Source organism: Mus caroli, unplaced genomic scaffold, assembly GCF_978045245.1.
Source record: "Mus caroli unplaced genomic scaffold, Mus_caroli_1 scaffold_33, whole genome shotgun sequence".
NCBI classification, from domain to species: domain Eukaryota; kingdom Metazoa; phylum Chordata; class Mammalia; order Rodentia; family Muridae; genus Mus; species Mus caroli.
The window spans coordinates 306045-325457 of NW_028227288.1; positions in this window are offsets into that span (position 1 = coordinate 306045).

Sequence of the window (19413 nt, forward strand, 5' to 3'; positions counted from 1 at the left end):
CGGCAGGGGCTCACGGGCGGGCGGAGGCCGCAGCGGGCCCCCCCAAGCACACAGCAGCGAGGCGCAACGTTGGGGAACCGGGAAGCCCCCCGACCCTCCGGGCGGGGCCGGGAGCCCGCGTAGCCGGCGAGAGAAGACCACGACAACGGGAGGCGAGCGGGCAGGAGGCCGGACAGCGGCCAGCTCCCCGGCGAGAAGCGGAGGCGGAGGACGGACCCACCGTGAACTCGGGCCGCGCCTTTGCGCGAGAGATGGCAGGACGGAGGAGGTGAGGTCGACGAGCGACTTGAACCCCGCGAGAGGGAGGAACGAGGGGAGGGCCGAGAGCCCGCGGAGGAAGACCTGAGACCTCGGTGAGAGGGGGTAGACGTCGACCGGAGCCCCCACCGCCACACCGGAACACGCGCGCGGGGTTAATCCCACCGCCAGGGCACCCACCTCGGCGCCCCGGCAGACCCCAACACGCGCCTTCCCGACGGACGACGGGGCCGGACAGGCCCCCCACAGACGCACCTCGGACAGCAGGCCTCCACACCGGCGGGACAATGACCGCTGCTAGCCTCTTTCCCTTTGCCCTCGCGGGGCAACCTTTTCACCTCGCACGCAGCCCTCTCCAAGACCGCGCAAGGCGCCGGCCACGGCCGCAGGGCCGGGACGCCCTCCAAACCACAGCTTCTCCCGCCCGCCGAGCCGGCTCCCTACCCCTCCGCCCCCCAAGACCCCGCTGACCGCCCGGACGCGTGCGTGCCCGGCCGCCCCCCATGCGGGGGGTCCGGCAGCACGGCCACGGGTCGGCCAGGGGGAGAGGGGGGGAGAGGAAAAAGTACCGGCCGCGGCGAGCGGGGAGGGGGAACGACACAGCAGAACGAGGGCCGACGACGACGGCAAGGGCGGCCGCGGCAGGGCCCCTCCCGGAAGGGGGAAACCTCACAAGGGACCGAGAGGCCGCTCGGACAACGGGCCGGACAGGGCACGCGAGGCAAAAACGGCGGGAATCACACTGCACCACTCCCCTGGGCAGTCCCACCACGCCCGCAGCGCCGAGGCGACCCGAAACCTGACGGCCCCCCGGGAGCCCGAGGAGGCGACACCAACACGAGAGAGAGCGATGTCCACGCACCGATGCCGACCGACGAAGACCCACGAGCGGCAGCGGGTCCCCACGTCCGACGACGCGCCAGACGCGGCCAACAGCCGTCCTCCCACAAAACGGCCCGCCCCCGAGAGCGAGATTCAACCAACGCCAGACGCGGACCCTCTCGGCCCCGAGGAGGGGGAAGGAGGGCTCCCGCGATTCCGCCAGCCGTGGGAACGCTGCCACGGGAAGGGGGGACGAGGCGACAGCCACACAGCCCGAGAAGCACACAGCACGCAACACGCGCGGCACAGGCCCGCGTCGCGGGAGCGGCCAAAGTCGTGGACGCGAGCGAGAGGGACGCACGCGACGGAAGGCGCGGGTGAGGCACGGGAAGACAGGCGGGACCCGGGAGCCCACCGTCGCCTCCCCAACACCCCATCCCGCGGCGGCCCCCAGGAGGGGAGGAAGGTACCGCGCACGCGGGGGTGTGCACGGAGCCCTTTCCCCAGCCACCACCACACAACCGGGCCGACCGACCACACGGCCCCGCAACCACGGCAGGACGACCGACAGGCTCTGCCCCGCGTGATCCCTCCCCAAACTCGGAGCGGGGAGGCGCGGGCCGCGGTAGACGAGAGAGCAAACGCTGCGCGCGCAGGAGGTGGTCAGGGGGCGAGCCCTCGAGGGGACCGACCGGGAGAGACCCCTCGAGACCCACACCCTTTCCGGAAGATAGCTAGAGAAGGCAACTTTCTCACTGAGGGCGGGACGGACCCAAAACCCCGACGAGCTCCGGCAACCGAGAGAATACGTGCGACAAGCGCACACACAGGGAAGCGAGAAGACCCACAACGCGGGGGTCCGCGCGGGGGGGGTCTGCGGCAACAGGAAGGTTCCCTTCCAAGGGTACTTTGAGCATCCGCGGACAGAGGAGACCCTGCAACCGGTCCCCCCCGAAAGGCCAGGCCCCCCCAAGCTCCCCACAAGGAAGCAAGGAGTTTCACAAAACTTCTCAAAAAGGCCAGCCGCGACCGCTCAGCACCAACCCTACGCGCAAGGTCCGCGAGTGCGCGGGGCTGGGCGCTCACCCGACGAAGGGGGCTTGTTTTTCCTAGCCCCCTCCTCTCTCCTCGACCCCCCTTTCACGGGCTTCCCGGACACGAACGGGAAGGCACAGAGCCAGACAGATAACCGGCAACCGAGAGAGGATGCGTGCGACAAGAGAAGACCCACACGCGGGCATCCGCGCGGGGGGATCTGCGGCAGCAGGAAGGTTCTCTTCCAGGGGTATTTTGAGCATACGCGGACAGAGGAGACCCTGCAACAGGTCCCCCCCGAAAGACAGGCCACTGCCACTCTCCAAGCTCCACACGAGGAGCAAGGAAGCTTCACGAAACTTTTCAAAAAGGCCAGCCGCGACCGCTCAGCACCATCCCTACGCGCAAGGTCCGCGAGTGCGCGGGGTGGGCGCTCGCCCAACGAAGGGGGCTTTTTTTTTTAACCGCCCTTCCTCTAATCCTCGACCCCCCTTTCATGGGCTTCTCGGACACAAACGGGAAGGCACACAGCCAGACGGAGCACCGGAGGCACGCCAGGAAACGGGAAGCGCCACCACCAACTCAGAAGCGGGCACCTAGGTGGCAAAACCTGGAACGATCCAGGAGCACCTCTGCAAGAAACAGAACGCGCGTGCACACACCAGACGGGAAGGTTATGCATCGCCACCAGCCAACATTCCCCGGCTCAGGGAAGATGGGCAAGCGATCCACGAGGACCACGCGAACCACTGCGAGAAGTGCGCGCGGGTCAGTGCTCGGGCCGGAGAGCCGCACCCCTGCCTTCCACACACCACCGGAATACGGATAGGGTGGAGAGACGAGGGGCCCGCTGGCAGAACGAGAAGAGCGGCCGCCATTCGCCATGAATGTCCGTCCCTCGCCTGGCGCGGCTTAGGCCCTGGCCCGAAGAGAACTCAGGAGCACCACATCGATCTAAGCAGAGTGAGCGACAACACGCAACCGGGAGAAACAAGCGAGATAGGCATGTCTTACACGCGGGGCAAGACAGTACGGATCCGGGCAGAGACACAACGAAGGTGCTGCCACAAAAAAAAAAAAAAAAATGCACTCGGGAGGCATGTGGCAGGAAGAACCAAGACACCGCAGACAGGAGAGTGGAGGATTCGGGACTCTCCACCTCCCCCCCGCCAAAAAAAAAAAAAAAAATGCACTCGGGAGGCATGTGGCAGGAAGAACCAAGACACCGCAGACAGGAGAGTGGAGGATTCGGGACTCTCCACCTCCCCCCCGCCAAAAAAAAAAAAAAAAATGCACTCGGGAGGCATGTGGCAGGAAGAACCAAGACACCGCAGACAGGAGAGTGGAGGATTCGGGACTCTCCACCTCCCCCCCGCCAAAAAAAAAAAAAAAAAAAAATGCACTCGGGAGGCATGTGGCAGGAAGAACCAAGACACCGCAGACAGGAGAGTGGAGGATTCGGGACTCTCCACCTCCCCCCCGCCAAAAAAAAAAAAAAAAATGCACTCGGGAGGCATGTGGCAGGAAGAACCAAGACACCGCAGACAGGAGAGTGGAGGATTCGGGACTCTCCACCTCCCCCCCGCCAAAAAAAAAAAAAATGCACTCGGGAGGCGTGTGGAAGACGGGGAAACGAAAGACAGTGGAGGTTCGGGACTCCCAGGAACAAAAAAAAAAAAAAAAAAAAAAAAAAAACCAGCGGGAGGAACACGAAACACTAGCACGAGACAGCTGGCTGCAACCATTCCACACAGGACACAGGTGTGATAACAACGTGGAAATCGGGAAAAACGCCTGAGAACGCAGCAATATCATAGCCCCTGGTTGTCACAAGCTGCCCAGCAAGCGCACACACAAACGGGAAGCAAAAGCACGGAAAGCAGGAAGCATGTCTCGGGCACAGTTTCAGGCACGGCGACAGACCCAAGCCGATATGCAAAGAAAAATAGGCTGGACAAGCAAACAGCCTTGATTGAAAGGGTCTTTTCTCTTTAGTGTCCTTTAGTGTCCTTTAGTGTAAATAGGGAAAGGACAGCGTGTCACTACATATCTCCAGGTCCAATAGGAACAGATAGAATAGATCAAAACCATAAAAATGACAGGGAGGAAGATGACAGCCCACAGAGAACAACTGGAAGTCATACATGGGGGGGTGGCCCAAAAATGTCCCCATGAAGAAAAGAACCGGACGTCAAACGAACAACTGGTCGACCTGACAACCGGGAATACTCAAAATACCGATAGGTAAATGAAACAAAGGCGGGACCATAGCTTTCCCTCGGCTTCAGAAGTAAAGCGCCCCCGGTGACAAAGACAGAGAGGGCTTCTGGAGAAAAAAAAGATCCGACACTCCAGCTGGCCCGGCCACATCGGCTTGTAAGCCGGGCCCCTCGCGTCCTCTCGGACTCAGAAGTACAGTGACACCGGTGACAGGGACAGAGAGGGCTTCTGGAGGAAAAAAAAAAAAAAAGATTCGAACCTCCAGCACCGGGCCACGTCGGCTTGTAAGCCGGGCCCGTCGCGTCCTCTCGGACTCAGAAGTACAGTGACACCGGTGACAGGGACAGAGAGGGCTTTTGGAAGGAAAAAAAGATCCCAACCTCCAGCTGGCCGGGCCACATCGGCTTGTAAGCCGGGCCCGTCGCGTCCTCTCGGACTCAGAAGTACAGTGACACCGGTGACAGGGTCACGGAGGGCTTCTGGAGGAAAAAAAGATCCGACACTCCAGCTGGCCGGGCCATATCGGCTTGTAAGCCGGGCCCGTCGCGTCCTCTCGGACTCAGAAGTACAGTGACACCGGTGACAGGGACAGAGAGGGCTTCTGGAGGAAAAAAAAAAAAAAAAGATTCGAACCTCCAGCACCGGGCCACGTCGGCTTGTAAGCCGGGCCCGTCGCGTCCTCTCGGACTCAGAAGTACAGGGACACCGGTGACAGGGACAGAGAGGGCTTCTGGAGGAAAAAAAAGATCCCAACCTCCAGCTGGCCGGGCCACATCGGCTTGTAAGCCGGGCCCGTCGCGTCCTCTCGTACTCAGAAGTACAGGGACACCGGTGACAGGGACACGGAGGGCTTCTGGAGGAAAAAAAGATCCCAACCTCCAGCTGGCCGGGCCACATCGGCTTGTAAGCCGGGCCCCTCGCGTCCTCTCGGACTCAGAAGTACAGTGACACCGGTGACAGGGACAGAGAGGGCTTCTGGAGGAAAAAAAAAAAAAAAAGATCCGAACCTCCAGCACCGGGCCACGTCGGCTTGTAAGACGTGCCCGTCGCGTCCTCTCGGACTCAGAAGTACAGTGACACCGGTGACAGGGACACGGAGGGCTTCTGGAGGAAAAAAAGATCCGACACTCCAGCTGGCCGGGCCACATCGGCTTGTAAGACGGGCCCGTCGCGTCCTCTCGTACTCAGAAGTACAGGGACACCGGTGACAGGGACACGGAGGGCTTCTGGAGGAAAAAAAGATCCCAACCTCCAGCTGGCCGGGCCACATCGGCTTGTAAGCCGGGCCCGTCGCGTCCTCTCGGACTCAGAAGTACAGGGACACCGGTGACAGGGACACGGAGGGCTTCTGGAGGAAAAAAGATCCCAACCTCCAGCTGGCCGGGCCACATCGGCTTGTAAGCCGGGCCCGTCGCGTCCTCTCGGACTCAGAAGTACAGTGACACCGGTGACAGGGACACGGAGGGCTTCTGGAGGAAAAAAAGATCCGACACTCCAGCTGGCCGGGCCACATCGGCTTGTAAGACGGGCCCGTCGCGTCCTCTCGTACTCAGAAGTACAGGGACACCGGTGACAGGGACACGGAGGGCTTCTGGAGGAAAAAAAGATCCCAACCTCCAGCTGGCCGGGCCACATCGGCTTGTAAGCCGGGCCCGTCGCGTCCTCTCGGACTCAGAAGTACAGGGACACCGGTGACAGGGACACGGAGGGCTTCTGGAGGAAAAAAGATCCCAACCTCCAGCTGGCCGGGCCACATCGGCTTGTAAGCCGGGCCCGTCGCGTCCTCTCGGACTCAGAAGTACAGTGACACCGGTGACAGGGACACGGAGGGCTTCTGGAGGAAAAAAAGATCCGACACTCCAGCTGGCCGGGCCACATCGGCTTGTAAGCCGGGCCCGTCGCGTCCTCTCGGACTCAGAAGTACAGTGACACCGGTGACAGGGACAGAGAGGGCTTCTGGAGGAAAAAAAGATCCCAACCTCCAGCTGGCCGGGCCACATCGGCTTGTAAGCCGGGCCCCTCGCGTCCTCTCGGACTCAGAAGTACAGTGACACCGGTGACAGGGACAGAGAGGGCTTCTGGAGAAAAAAAAAAAAAAAAAGATCAGAACCTCCAGCACCGGGCCACGTCGGCTTGTAAGCCGGGCCCGTCGCGTCCTCTCGGACTCAGAAGTACAGTGACACCGGTGACAGGGACACGGAGGGCTTCTGGAGGAAAAAAAGATCCGACACTCCAGCTGGCCGGGCCACATCGGCTTGTAAGCCGGGCCCGTCGCGTCCTCTCGGACTCAGAAGTACAGGGACACCGGTGACAGGGACACGGAGGGCTTCTGGAGGAAAAAAGATCCCAACCTCCAGCTGGCCGGGCCACATCGGCTTGTAAGCCGGGCCCGTCGCGTCCTCTCGGACTCAGAAGTACAGTGACACCGGTGACAGGGACACGGAGGGCTTCTGGAGGAAAAAAAGATCCGACACTCCAGCTGGCCGGGCCACATCGGCTTGTAAGCCGGGCCCGTCGCGTCCTCTCGGACTCAGAAGTACAGGGACACCGGTGACAGGGACACGGAGGGCTTCTGGAGGAAAAAAGATCCCAACCTCCAGCTGGCCGGGCCACATCGGCTTGTAAGCCGGGCCCGTCGCGTCCTCTCGGACTCAGAAGTACAGTGACACCGGTGACAGGGACACGGAGGGCTTCTGGAGGAAAAAAAGATCCGACACTCCAGCTGGCCGGGCCACATCGGCTTGTAAGCCGGGCCCGTCGCGTCCTCTCGGACTCAGAAGTACAGTGACACCGGTGACAGGGACACGGAGGGCTTCTGGAGGAAAAAAAGATCCGACACTCCAGCTGGCCGGGCCACATCGGCTTGTAAGACGGGCCCGTCGCGTTCTCTCGGACTCAGAAGTACAGTGTCCCGGGTGACAGGGACAGAGAGGGCTCCTGGAGGAAAAAAAAAAAAAAAAAAAGATCTGAACCTCCAGCACCGGGCCACGTCGGCTTGTAAGCCGGGCCAGTCGCGTCCTCTCGGACTCAGAAGTACAATGTCCCCGGTGACGGGGACAGAGAAGGCTTCTGGAAGAAAAAATAAATAAAAATGCGTAGGACTTTAAGCCTTCTGGTCGACCTAATAACGTCGCCACCAACCTTCTATTTCCCCAAAGGGCGCGCAGCAACTCGGTCTGCTTTGCCCATCTCCCGGTACAACCTCCTTGGTACAGACTGTCCCTCCACACGACACCATCTCCGATACGCCCCGCCTGCTTGCCGGGTCTCATGTCACCCTGGCCGCCTCACCACAGGCACTTCCCTCCTCTGTGTCACCAAGCGGAGACGGCAGGAGCGTTGCGGAAACTTGTCACCACTAGGTGTCGCCCGACAACGGTCTCCATCAACCAAACAAACCAATACAGATCGCTCACGCGCCGCCACATTCATTCACTCATTCGGTCTCTCCCGAGGGTCCTCCCGAGCTCAGGGTGGGACACTCGCGCACGCACCACGGAGCAGCGTACCCACCCACCACTTCTCCCGAGTGGCACAAACGGTCCCCATCGTCCCGCCCGAACATAGCGAACGCGGGCTAGACTCGGGCACCCAAAAACGAAAGTAGGACAGTGAGTGGTGAAAACAGGCGAAACCGTTCTCTAAGTCAAAGTACGTGGCTGGCGAATCGGTCTGCGGGGCGAGGGAACAGGCACAATTAGGGGAACGGAGCACAGTATAGGAAGGGAGCATCTAAGCACGGTGTCAGTGGAAGGTGGCGGCGACCTCAGTTCCACCCCATTTAGGTCTCATTTTTAAAACACTCTACCGCTTGGGGTTTGTTGTTTTCTGGGGCTCGCTGCCACCGCCCGCCGGCCACTCACCCGCCCGCCCGCCCGCTGGCTCGCCCTCCCCCCCCCCCCCGCCCGCCCGCCCGCCCGCCCGCCCGCCCGCTCGCTCGCTCGCTCGCCCTCCCCGCCCCCGCCCGCCCGCCCGCCCGCTCGCTCGCTGGCTCGCCCTCCCGCCCGCCCCCTTTTCCAAGACTAAATTCAGAGTTAAAACAGTGGTGGAATGGTTAAAATGCCCGTTTGTATTTATTTTTTTCTAGGAGTACCCCTTCATAGTGATTTGCTTTCACTTTGGCCAGAAAAATATTTATTTTATGCACGACTTCCCCTCGTCCTCGCGAGCGTGTGTGTGTGTGTGTGTGTGTGTGTGTGTGTGTGTGTGTGTGTGTGTGTTTGGTTTTTTTGTTTGTTTGTTTGTTTGTTTGTTTTGTTTTGTTTTCTGAGAGCATACTAGATCACCTCTCGGAATGGGAACAGTAAGGGGGTGGGGAGAGACGACTGATCAAAGAATCAGTAACTCTGCAGGGTGGGGTTGGTTGGCAAAGGGGTTTCCTTCAGAGGTTGGAGAATATATAGCCAGCCACCTTGGGAAGATTGCTAAAGAGAGTCAAGCCTCTCTTGCTCTCTTTTCTTGGCCTCCCTGCCCTGCCTCATAATAAAAGGTGAAGAAAGGCCAAAGACATGGAGGAGAAGGGAGGGGGAGGAAGATAACAAGTATGATATTAAAATAATTTTTGATAGACTCACGCACTCAGGAAGAGAACATGAGAGCCTCAGTGGGACCCTGTGTCTGGGTCCCTGAGGGTAAGGGAAGCATAACAATCCGTAGGTCTTTCTGGCTAGCAGGTAAAATTAAATCAAATGAAAAAGTGAAGTAAAAATCGATTCGAGGAAGATAACAAGTATGATAGTAAAATAATTTTAATATTTTAAATGTTCCAGGACAGCCAGAACTATAAAGAGAAACCCTGTCTCGAAAAACAAAATCAAAAACAAAAACAAAAAAAAAACCCTAAAAATAAAAAAGAATTAGAAAAAAGATTACAGAAATCAAACACTAGCCCAATAGATGGCAAGTCACTGCAATCACAGCAGAAATATTACACACACACACACACACACACACACACACACACACACACACAGACAAACTCTGTCATAAAATCCAACGTGCCTTCATGATCAAAGTTCGATAGTACTAGAAGAAACATATGTCTGAAAATAAAAGCCAGAACCTTCTCTGCTTCTGTTTTCTTTTGCCTCAAGATTGGGTTTCTCTGGATGTAGCCCTGGCATCCCTGCCTGGAACTTACTCTGTAGGCTTGGGTAGCCTCAAACTCACCCAGGTCCTCTCTGCCTGCCTGCCTGCCTACCTGCCTACCTACACTCTGCCACCCACACAGCCAGGCAGAAGCTAGAATCTTTTTTTATTTTTGGCCTTCTTTTCATTTATTTGTTTGTTTGTTATTATTACTATTAGTTTTCAATGTAAGTGTGTGTGTGTGGTGGGGGGGTGCTCTATCTGCTGCCTAGATGACTGCATATCAGAAGAAGGCACCAGAAAATAGGTGAAGCCACCATGCAGTTCCTGAAAATTAATTTAAAAAAAAAAAAAAAAAAGGAAATTCAAATCACATAGTAGGTAGATATCTGCGCAGCTGTCAGAGTGCTGTTTAAGGCTTACTGTAAATAATAAAAATTGTTATGTGTCTTTTATCCAAAAACAGAAGGGAGGTGGTGTACCTGCATATCTGTTCCTTTCTACTTCCTTGTTCTGTCACTAATTTGCATATTGACCTCAAGAAGATGGAAGGCGACAAGTGGGTGGCAGCCATCTTGTCCTCTGACTGACATCTGTCCTCATAAAGATGGAGGTGGCTGGCTGTCACGTGACCTACTGCTCAAGGTAGCTTTTGTTTCCAGCCTCTAGGTGGCCTAGTTTGCATATGCAGAAAGGTGAGGAGGCTCCCTAAAGCAGCCTGAACCCTTGACCATCCACAGACAGCCTCATACTTTTTGGTTATACTTTTAAACGCCAGACTCTGAATTGGTCAGTCTAAATTCTTTTGGTTTAATCAAATTTTAATTAAAATGCATAAAAAACGAAAAATATAACCAGTCATTCTGGAACCCCTTTTGTGTAACTCAGACTGTAGAATAAGCTAGCTGCAAAGTTACAGTGATCCACCTCCCTCTGCCAGCACCACCACCACCACTGCCTGGCAAAAGCAAAAATCACAAAAAGGAAGGGTGGGGGGGGGGACAAAAATAAGAAGATAAGAATCGTAGCAGGTCATAGTGGTGTACAACTTTCATGCCAGCATTTGAAAAACAGAGGCAGGCTCTTAAAGGATTGAGGCCTACAAAGTGTCTTCAAGACAGCCAGGGCTGCTTACACTAAGAAACTATGTATGAAAAGAATAAATTTAAGAAAGAAAGAAAGAAAGAAAGAAAGAAAGAAAGAAAGAAAGAAAGAAAGAAAGAAAGAAAGAAAGAAAGAAAGGTATTTTCCAAAAAAAAAAAAAAAACATTAGTCCGGGCAGTGGTGGCACATGCTTTTAATCCCAGCATTTGGGAAGCAGAGGCAGACAGATTAATGTGTTCAAGGCCATCCTGGTCTACAGAGTAAGTTCCAGGACAGCCAGGGTTACACAGAGAAACCGCATTGTGAAAAAAATAAATAAATAAACTAAATAAATAAAATTTAAAAATTAAAAAAATAGCCAGGAGTGGTGGCACACGCCTTTAATCCCAGCACTAGGGAGGCAGAGATGGGAGGATTTCTGAGTTCGGGGCCAGCCTGGTCTGCAAACTGAATTCCAAAACAGACAGGGCTATACAGAGAAACCCTGTCCAAAAAACCAAAAATAAAATAAAATAAAATATAAAACAAAAATAAAATAAAATAAAACTAAAAGAATTAGAAAAAAGATTACAGAATCAATCATAAGCCCACTACATGGCAAGTAACCGCAATCACAGCAGAAATATTACACACACACACACACACACACACACACACACACACACGCTGCTCTGTACTTGCTCTGTAGGCTTGGGTAGCCTCAAACTCACAGAGGTCCTCTCTGCTTGCCTGCCGGCCTGCCTGCTTCTGCCACCCACACAGCCGGGCAGAAGACAGAATCTCTTTCTCCCTCTTATTTATATATTTATTTATTTGTTTGCTTACTTGCTTGCTTGCTTGCTTGCGTGTTTGTTATTATTACTATTAGTTTTCAATGTAAATTTGTGTGTTTGCTCTATCTGCTGCCTATATGATTAGATGCCAGAAGGGGGCACCAGAACCTAGGACAAGTCACCATGCAGATCCTGAGAATTAATTAAAAAAAAAAAAAAAGGAAATTCTAATCACATAGAAGGTAGATATCTGAGAGGCTGTCAGAGTGCTTTTTAAGGCTTATGGTAAATAAGAAAAATTGTGTGTCTTTTACCAAACAACAGAAGGGAAGGGAGATGGTGCACCTCCATATCTGTTGTCTACATGTCTACTTCCTTGTTTTGTCACTTGGTTGCACATTGACACATTGACCTCACCATGCTGAAAGGCGACATGTGGGTGGCAGCCAAGACTAACACACATACACACATGCACACAAACATGGAGTGAGAGAGAAAGATAAGGAGGAATGACATTAATTTTAGGAAAAAGAGATATTAATGGATAAATATTATTTCTATACATACATACACACGTTTTTTAAAAATATTTTTATTACGTATTTTCCTCAATTACATTTCCAATGCTATCCCAAAAGTCCCCTGTACCCTCCCACCCCTTGTTTATTAAAGAGAGAATTAGTGGAGAGCTAAGTCAATTGTGGACCACACCTTTAGCCTCAGGAGGATTTCTGCATTCAAGGTCACCCTGCCTTACAGAGTGACTTCCAAGTCAGGCAGGTCTACACAAAGAAACCCTATCTGAGAAAAATAATAATAATTGAAAGAAAGAAAGAAAGGAAGGAAGGAAGGAAGGAAGGAAGGAAGGAAGGAAGGAAGAAAGAAAGAAAGGAAGGAAGAAAATATTTTTAAAAATATTGTTTGGAAAATATATTACTTGAAGAAATCATATTTCCAGGAAAAAATATTCCTTGGAAATATGATTTCTTTAATCTGTGTACCCAAGACTAACACACACACACACATGCACACAAACATGGAGTGAGAGAGAAAGATATGGAGGAATGACATGAATTCAACTTTACAAAAAAAAAAAAAAAGAATTAGAAAAAATTAAAGAAATTACACACAAGCCCACTAGATGGCAAGTAACCACAATCACAGCAGAAATATTGCACACACACACACACACACACACACACAAACTCTGTCATTAAATCCAATGTGCCTTCATGATCAAAGTTCTTTAGTCAATATTACTAGAAGAAAATTATGTCGGGGGCTGGTGAGATGGTTCAGTGGGGAAGAGCATTGACTGCTCTTCCAAATGTACTGAGTTCAAATCCCAGCACCCACATGGTGGCTCACAACCACCCATAATGTGATTTGGTACCCTCTTCTGGTGCATTTGAAGACAGCTACAGTGAACTTATACTAATAAATTAATCTCTGGCCTGAGCAAGTGGGTTTGGCTAGAGCAAGCAGAGGTCCTAAGTTCAATTCCCAACAATCACATGAAGGATCAAAACTCTTTAATAAAATCCAAATGGCCTTCCTTGTCAAACACTTACAGACAACAGGACTAAATAGATCATGTTTCTCACAATTCAAAAAAAAAAAAAAAAAATTGGCTGGGCAGTGGTGGTGCAGGCCTTTAATCCAGTGCCTGGAGTCAGAGGCAGGAAGATTTCTTAGTTAGAGGCCTTCCCCACTCTACAGAGTCTCAAATAACCAAAAAAGAAAAAAGAAAGGACAGAAAAAGAAAAAAAGATAAGAAGAGAAAAGGAAAAGCAGAGTCAGGCTTTTACAGGTTTGAGGACAGCCGGGTCTACAAACTGTGTCCAAGACCACCAGGAGATCTGTTCTGCCTGCCTCTGCCATCCCCACAGCAGGAGACAGAGACTGAGTCTTACAGCCAAACCTACTCTAAATTGAAAAAACAAGCAAACAAACAAACAAACAAACTTGAAGCAATTCATCAGGAGACTGGTGTCCACTGAACTTTAGTTTTTTTCCCCAAGCATCAACCAGGGGTAAAATTGTTCATTATCTTTCAAAACACTGGAGTCTCCTAACAGAACACATGGAGCTTTAAAACAGTTTCTCCCCTCAGAGGAACCAAGGATGTTTGAAACAATTTCAACAGCCTTTCATGCATGTCTTAGCACTCTGACTATGGAGGCTATTGGAGAAAGTTACAGCAGTGGATACTACAGAAACAAGGAGAGTAAGGGACCAGGATTATTTTCAACACTATATTTCTTTTCTTACATTATAAAATAGAAAATAATTTATTTTTTGGAGAAAATCTTGGGAGTTACCATTACAAAAATGAAATTTGGAGTTCCTGTAAACTATGTTAAGTCTTTGAACTTTCTCACGGCATATACGTAGGGCTGCCTGTGACATGTGGTACCCTGACTCTAAATGGACATGACTACATCCATCACTTAGAGAAAATACAAAGACCAGTTCTGAAGTAGCCTTAAAAGAGTGCCCTTTGCTTTAGCAAGGGGACTGTGCAATTAGAGCCATGAGTTCCATGAATATGACTTTCTTATCGCATAATTTTTTAGAGAATGTAGTACCCACCCATGATCATGTAACATTACAATTGTGAAACAACATTAATACATTCGAGAATTAACATCACCCAATAAAAGGCATATCTTCAAATATTGAGTCAAAATCTGAAAATCAAAACAGTAAATAGAGAGAATACATTAAAAATCAATCACTTAATTTGAAAACCTTGAAAACAATAACGGCCTGCTGCTGTTTCTTCAAAGGCTTGTGAACTCTTTCTGAGTGGTTAGGAAATACAGAAGAGCAAAATGGAAGACATGATTTGGACTTACAGTCTTTCCTGTGTTTTTTTTTTTTTTTTTTTTTTTAAATGAGCCACACAAGAGTACTTATGTAAAAGTTGGCGCATGCCTGTTACAGAAATGCATTCATACCTGAGAGATTACAACCTCACTCTACCAAGTTCTGAAACTTTAATCTAGCACAATGGCGCCTTTCTGTGCAAACAGCTGTACCCTGAAATTGAGTACAGTAAACTTTCAGCCACCAGTAACTTTGACCGAAATTACAGATTCCAGAGTATGAATATGAAAATCACAGAGGCAGGGAAGCACACAAGTGATAGCAATAACAATGTTCCAAGCCTACCTATCAAATGGAATATTCCTCCCTTTATATTAACCGTGGGCTAGGGAAAGGGAAGTTAATAATAGACTTTCTGGTACCAGTCTACACTGTATTTCACTGAAGACATAAATACAGATATATGGAGTCTGAGCACAAGGAATTCACAATCCCAATCCATTCCAAAACAATTCCTTTCACGAGAATAACCAAAATCAAAACCAAAACAAAACTCCAGAACTTGCTAATTATAAACATTAGTTTTTTCTTAGTTTTAGTACAACAAGCAGCTAAGCACCATCTATAACTATAATATCTGCAGACATGCCAACTTTCTCTGGTTTCTGAATGTACCATGCACAGGTTCAATATAGGTCGATACACACACACACACACACACACAAAAACAAAAAACAAACCAAAAAACAAACAAACAAACAAACAAACAAAAAAGCCCTGTTTGTCTTACCTTATAGACTGTCTGAATCTATCTTGGATGAAAGTATTCCATGGCCACTGTGTGCTCCCTGACACCACGCCCGGCTCATACACACGTTTTTTAAAATATTTTTTATTACGTATTTTCCTCAATTACATTTCCAATGCTATCCCAAATGTCCTCCATACCCTCCCCCCCCCCTTGTTTTCTTAAAGAGAGAATTACAGTAGACCTGAGGCAATTGTGGACCACACCTTTAGCCTCAGGAGGATTTCTGCATTCAAGGTCACCCTGGCTTACAGTGTGACATCAAAGTCAGCCAGGGCTACACAAAGAAAACCTACCTGAGAAAAAAATAATAATTGAAAGAAAGAAAGAAAGAAACAAACAAACAAACAAAGAGAGAGAGAGAGATTGAGAGAGAGAGAGAGAGAGAGGAGAGAGAAAGAGAGAGGGAAAGAAAAGGGGTGCTCCACCACACCTGGCTTCCTTGTTTATTTCTAAGAATCCTTGGAAATATGATTTCTTTAATCTGTGTACCCAAGACTAACACACACACACACACATGCACACAAACATGGAGTGAGAGAGAAAGATAAGGAGGTATGACAGGAATTTTACTTTACAAAAAAAGAAAAAAGAATTAGAAAAATTTAAAGAAATTATACAGAAGCCCACTTGATGTCAAGTAACAGTAATCACAGCAGAAATATTGCACACACACACACACAGACACACACACAGAAACACACACTGTCATTAAATCCAACATGCCTTCATGATCAAAGTTCTTTAGTCAATAGTACTAGAAGGAACATGTGTCCAGGGCTGGTGAGATGGTTCAGTGGGGAAGAGCACTGACTGCTCTTCCAAATGTACTGAGTTCAAATCCCAGCAACCACATGGTCCCTCACAACCACCCATAATGAGATCTGATACCCTCTCCTGGTGCGTTTGAAGACAGCTACAGTGAACTTATACTAATAAATAAATCTTTTGCCTGAGCAAGTGGGCTTGGCTAGAGCAAACAGAGGTCCTAAGCTCAATTCCCAACAATCACATGAAGGATCACAACTATCTGTACAACTAAAGTGTGTACTCATATACATAAAATACATAAATCTTGAAAGAAAGAAAGAAAGAAAGAAAGAAAGAAAGAAAGAAAGAAAGAAAGAAAGAAAGGAAGGAAGGAAGAAGGAAAGAGAGAGAGAGAGAGAAAGAAAGAAAGAAAGAAAGAGAGAGAGAGAGAAAGAAAGAAAGAAAGAAGAAAAGAAAAGGAGAGAGACACAGAGACAGACAGAGACACACAGAGAGAGAGACAGAGAGAGAAAGAGAAAGAGAGATGGAAAGAAAGATACTTTCAGAAAAAAAATTAGAAAGAAATTACACACAAGCCCACTAGATGGCAAGTAACTGCAATCCCAGCAGAAGTATTGCACACATACACACACAGAAACACACACAAACTCTGTCATTAAATCCAACGTGCCTTCATGATCAAAGTTCTTTAGTCAATAGTACTAGAAGGAACATAAGTCGGGGGCTGGTGAGATGGTTCAGTGGGTAAGAGCACCGACTGCTCTTCCAAAGGTACTGAGTTCAAATCCCAGCAACCACATGGTGGCTCACAACAACCCACAATGAGATCTGATACCCTATCCTGGTGGGTTTGAAGACATCTACTGTGAACTTATACTAATAAATAAATCTTTGGCCTGAGCAAATGGGCTTGGGTAGAGCAAGCAGAGGTCCTAATTTCATTTCCCAACAATCACATTAACGATCACAACCATCTTTACAACTAAAGTGTGTACTCATATACATAAAATAAATAAATCTCGTAAGGAAGGAAGGAAGGAAGGAAGGAAGGAAGGAAGGAAGGAAGGAAGGAAGGAAGGAAGGAAGGAAGGGAAGAATGAAAGGAACATATGTCAGTAAAATAAAAGCCAGAACCTTTTCTGCTTTTGTTTTCTTGATCCTAGAGATAGGGTTTCTCTTGGTGTAGCCCTGGCAGTCCTTTCTGGAACTATCAGTGTAGGCTTGGGTAGCCTCAAACTCACAGAGGTCCTCTCTGCCTGCTTGCCTGCCAGCCTCTGCCACCCACACAGCCTGGCAGAAGCCAGAATCTCTTTTTCCCTCCTATTTATATATTTCTTAGTTTGTTTGTTTGCTTGCTTGCTTGTTTGCTGTTATTACTTTTAGTTTTCAATGTAAGTGTGTGTGTGTGTGTGCTGCCTATATGACTACATGCCAGAAGAGGGCACCAGAACCTAGGACAAGTCACCATGCACCCCCTGAGAATTACTTTTTTTAAAAAAAAAAAAAGGAAATTCTAATCACAGATATCTGTGGGGCTGTCAGAGTGCTTTATAAGGCTTACTGTAAATAATAAAAATTGTGTGTCCTTTACCAAAAAACAGAAGGGAATGGAGGTGGTACCCCTGCATGTTTGTTGTCTGCATGTCTACTTCCTTGTTCGGTCACTGGCTTGCACATTGACACTTTGACCTCATTAAGATGAAAGGCGACCTTTTTGTGGCAGCAAAAAAAACCTCCCTGGAGGTTTGGTGGCCTACCACCTACACAAGCTCAGGCACGGAAAATAAATTAATAAAGATCTCTGAAACACAAATCTGGGGCTGGTACTAGCTGGCCATGGAATCCTATACACACACATGGAGTATTAATTTACAAGCAGCTACATCATTATCTGTGAGGGAGAGAGACATGAAAGAGTTTCCACAGCCTTTTTATTGGTGGTCAGGGTTAGGATTTCTTGTTTATTTCTTTGTTTGTTTGTTTGTTTGTTTGATTTCTTTTTTTTTTTTTTTGAGACAGGGTTTCTCTGTGTAGCCTTGGCTGTCCTGGAACTCACTTTGTGGACCAGGCTGGCCTTGAACTTAGAAATCTGCCTGCCTCTGCCTCCCAAGTGCTGGGATTAAAGGCGTGCGCCACCACACCCGGTTCATACACACGTTTTTTTAAATATTTTTTTATTACGTATTTTCCTCAATTACATTTCCAATGCTATCCCAAATGTCCTCCATACCCTCCCCCCCCCCTGTTTTCTTAAAGAGAGAATTTCAGTAGACCTGAGGCAATTGTGGACCACACCTTTAGCCTCAGGAGGATTTCTGCATTCAAGGTCACCCTGGCTTACAGAGTGACATCCAAGTCAGCCAGGGCTACACAAAGAAAACCTACCTGAGAAAAAAATAATAATTGAAAGAAAGAAAGAAAGAAAGAAACAAACAAAGAGAGAGAGAGAGATTGAGAGAGAGAGAGAGAGAGAGAGAGGAGAGAAAGAGAGAGGGAAAGAAAAGGGGTGCTCCACCACATCTGGCTTCCTTGTTTATTTCTAAGAATCCTTGGAAATATGATTTCTTTAATCTGTGTACCCAAGACTAACACACACACACACATGCACACAAACATGGAGTGAGAGAGAAAGATAAGGAGGTATGACAGGAATTTTACTTTACAAAAAAAGAAAAAAGAATTAGAAAAATTTAAAGAAATTATACAGAAGCCCACTTGATGTCAAGTAACAGTAATCACAGCAGAAATATTGCACACACACACACACAGACACACACACAGAAACACACACTGTCATTAAATCCAACATGCCTTCATGATCAAAGTTCTTTAGTCAATAGTACTAGAAGGAACATGTGTCCAGGGCTGGTGAGATGGTTCAGTGGGGAAGAGCACTGACTGCTCTTCCAAATGTACTGAGTTCAAATCCCAGCAACCACATGGTCCCTCACAACCACCAATAATGAGATCTGATACCCTCTCCTGGTGCGTTTGAAGACAGCTACAGTGAACTTATACTAATAAATAAATCTTTTGCCTGAGCAAGTGGGCTTGGCTAGAGCAAACAGAGGTCCTAAGCTCAATTCCCAACAATCACATGAAGGATCACAACTATCTGTACAACTAAAGTGTGTACTCATATACATAAAATACATAAATCTTGAAAGAAAGAAAGAAAGAAAGAAAGAAAGAAAGAAAGAAAGAAAGAAAGAAAGGAAGGAAGGAAGAAGGAAAGAGAGAGAGAGAGAGAGAGAGAGAGAGAGAGAAAGAAAGAAAGAAAGAAAGAAAGAAAGAAAGAAAGAGAGAGAGAGAGAAAGAAAGAAAGAAAGAAGAAAAGAAAAGGAGAGAGACACAGAGACAGACAGAGACACACAGAGAGAGAGACAGAGAGAGAAAGAGAAAGAGAGATGGAAAGAAAGATACTTTCAGAAAAAAAATTAGAAAAAAATTAAAGAAATTACACACAAGCCCACTAGATGGCAAGTAACTGCAATCCCAGCAGAAGTATTGCACACATACACACACAGAAACACACACAAACTCTGTCATTAAATCCAACGTGCCTTCATGATCAAAGTTCTTTAGTCAATAGTACTAGAAGGAACATAAGTCGGGGGCTGGTGAGATGGTTCAGTGGGTAAGAGCACCGACTGCTCTTCCAAAGGTACTGAGTTCAAATCCCAGCAACCACATGGTGGCTCACAA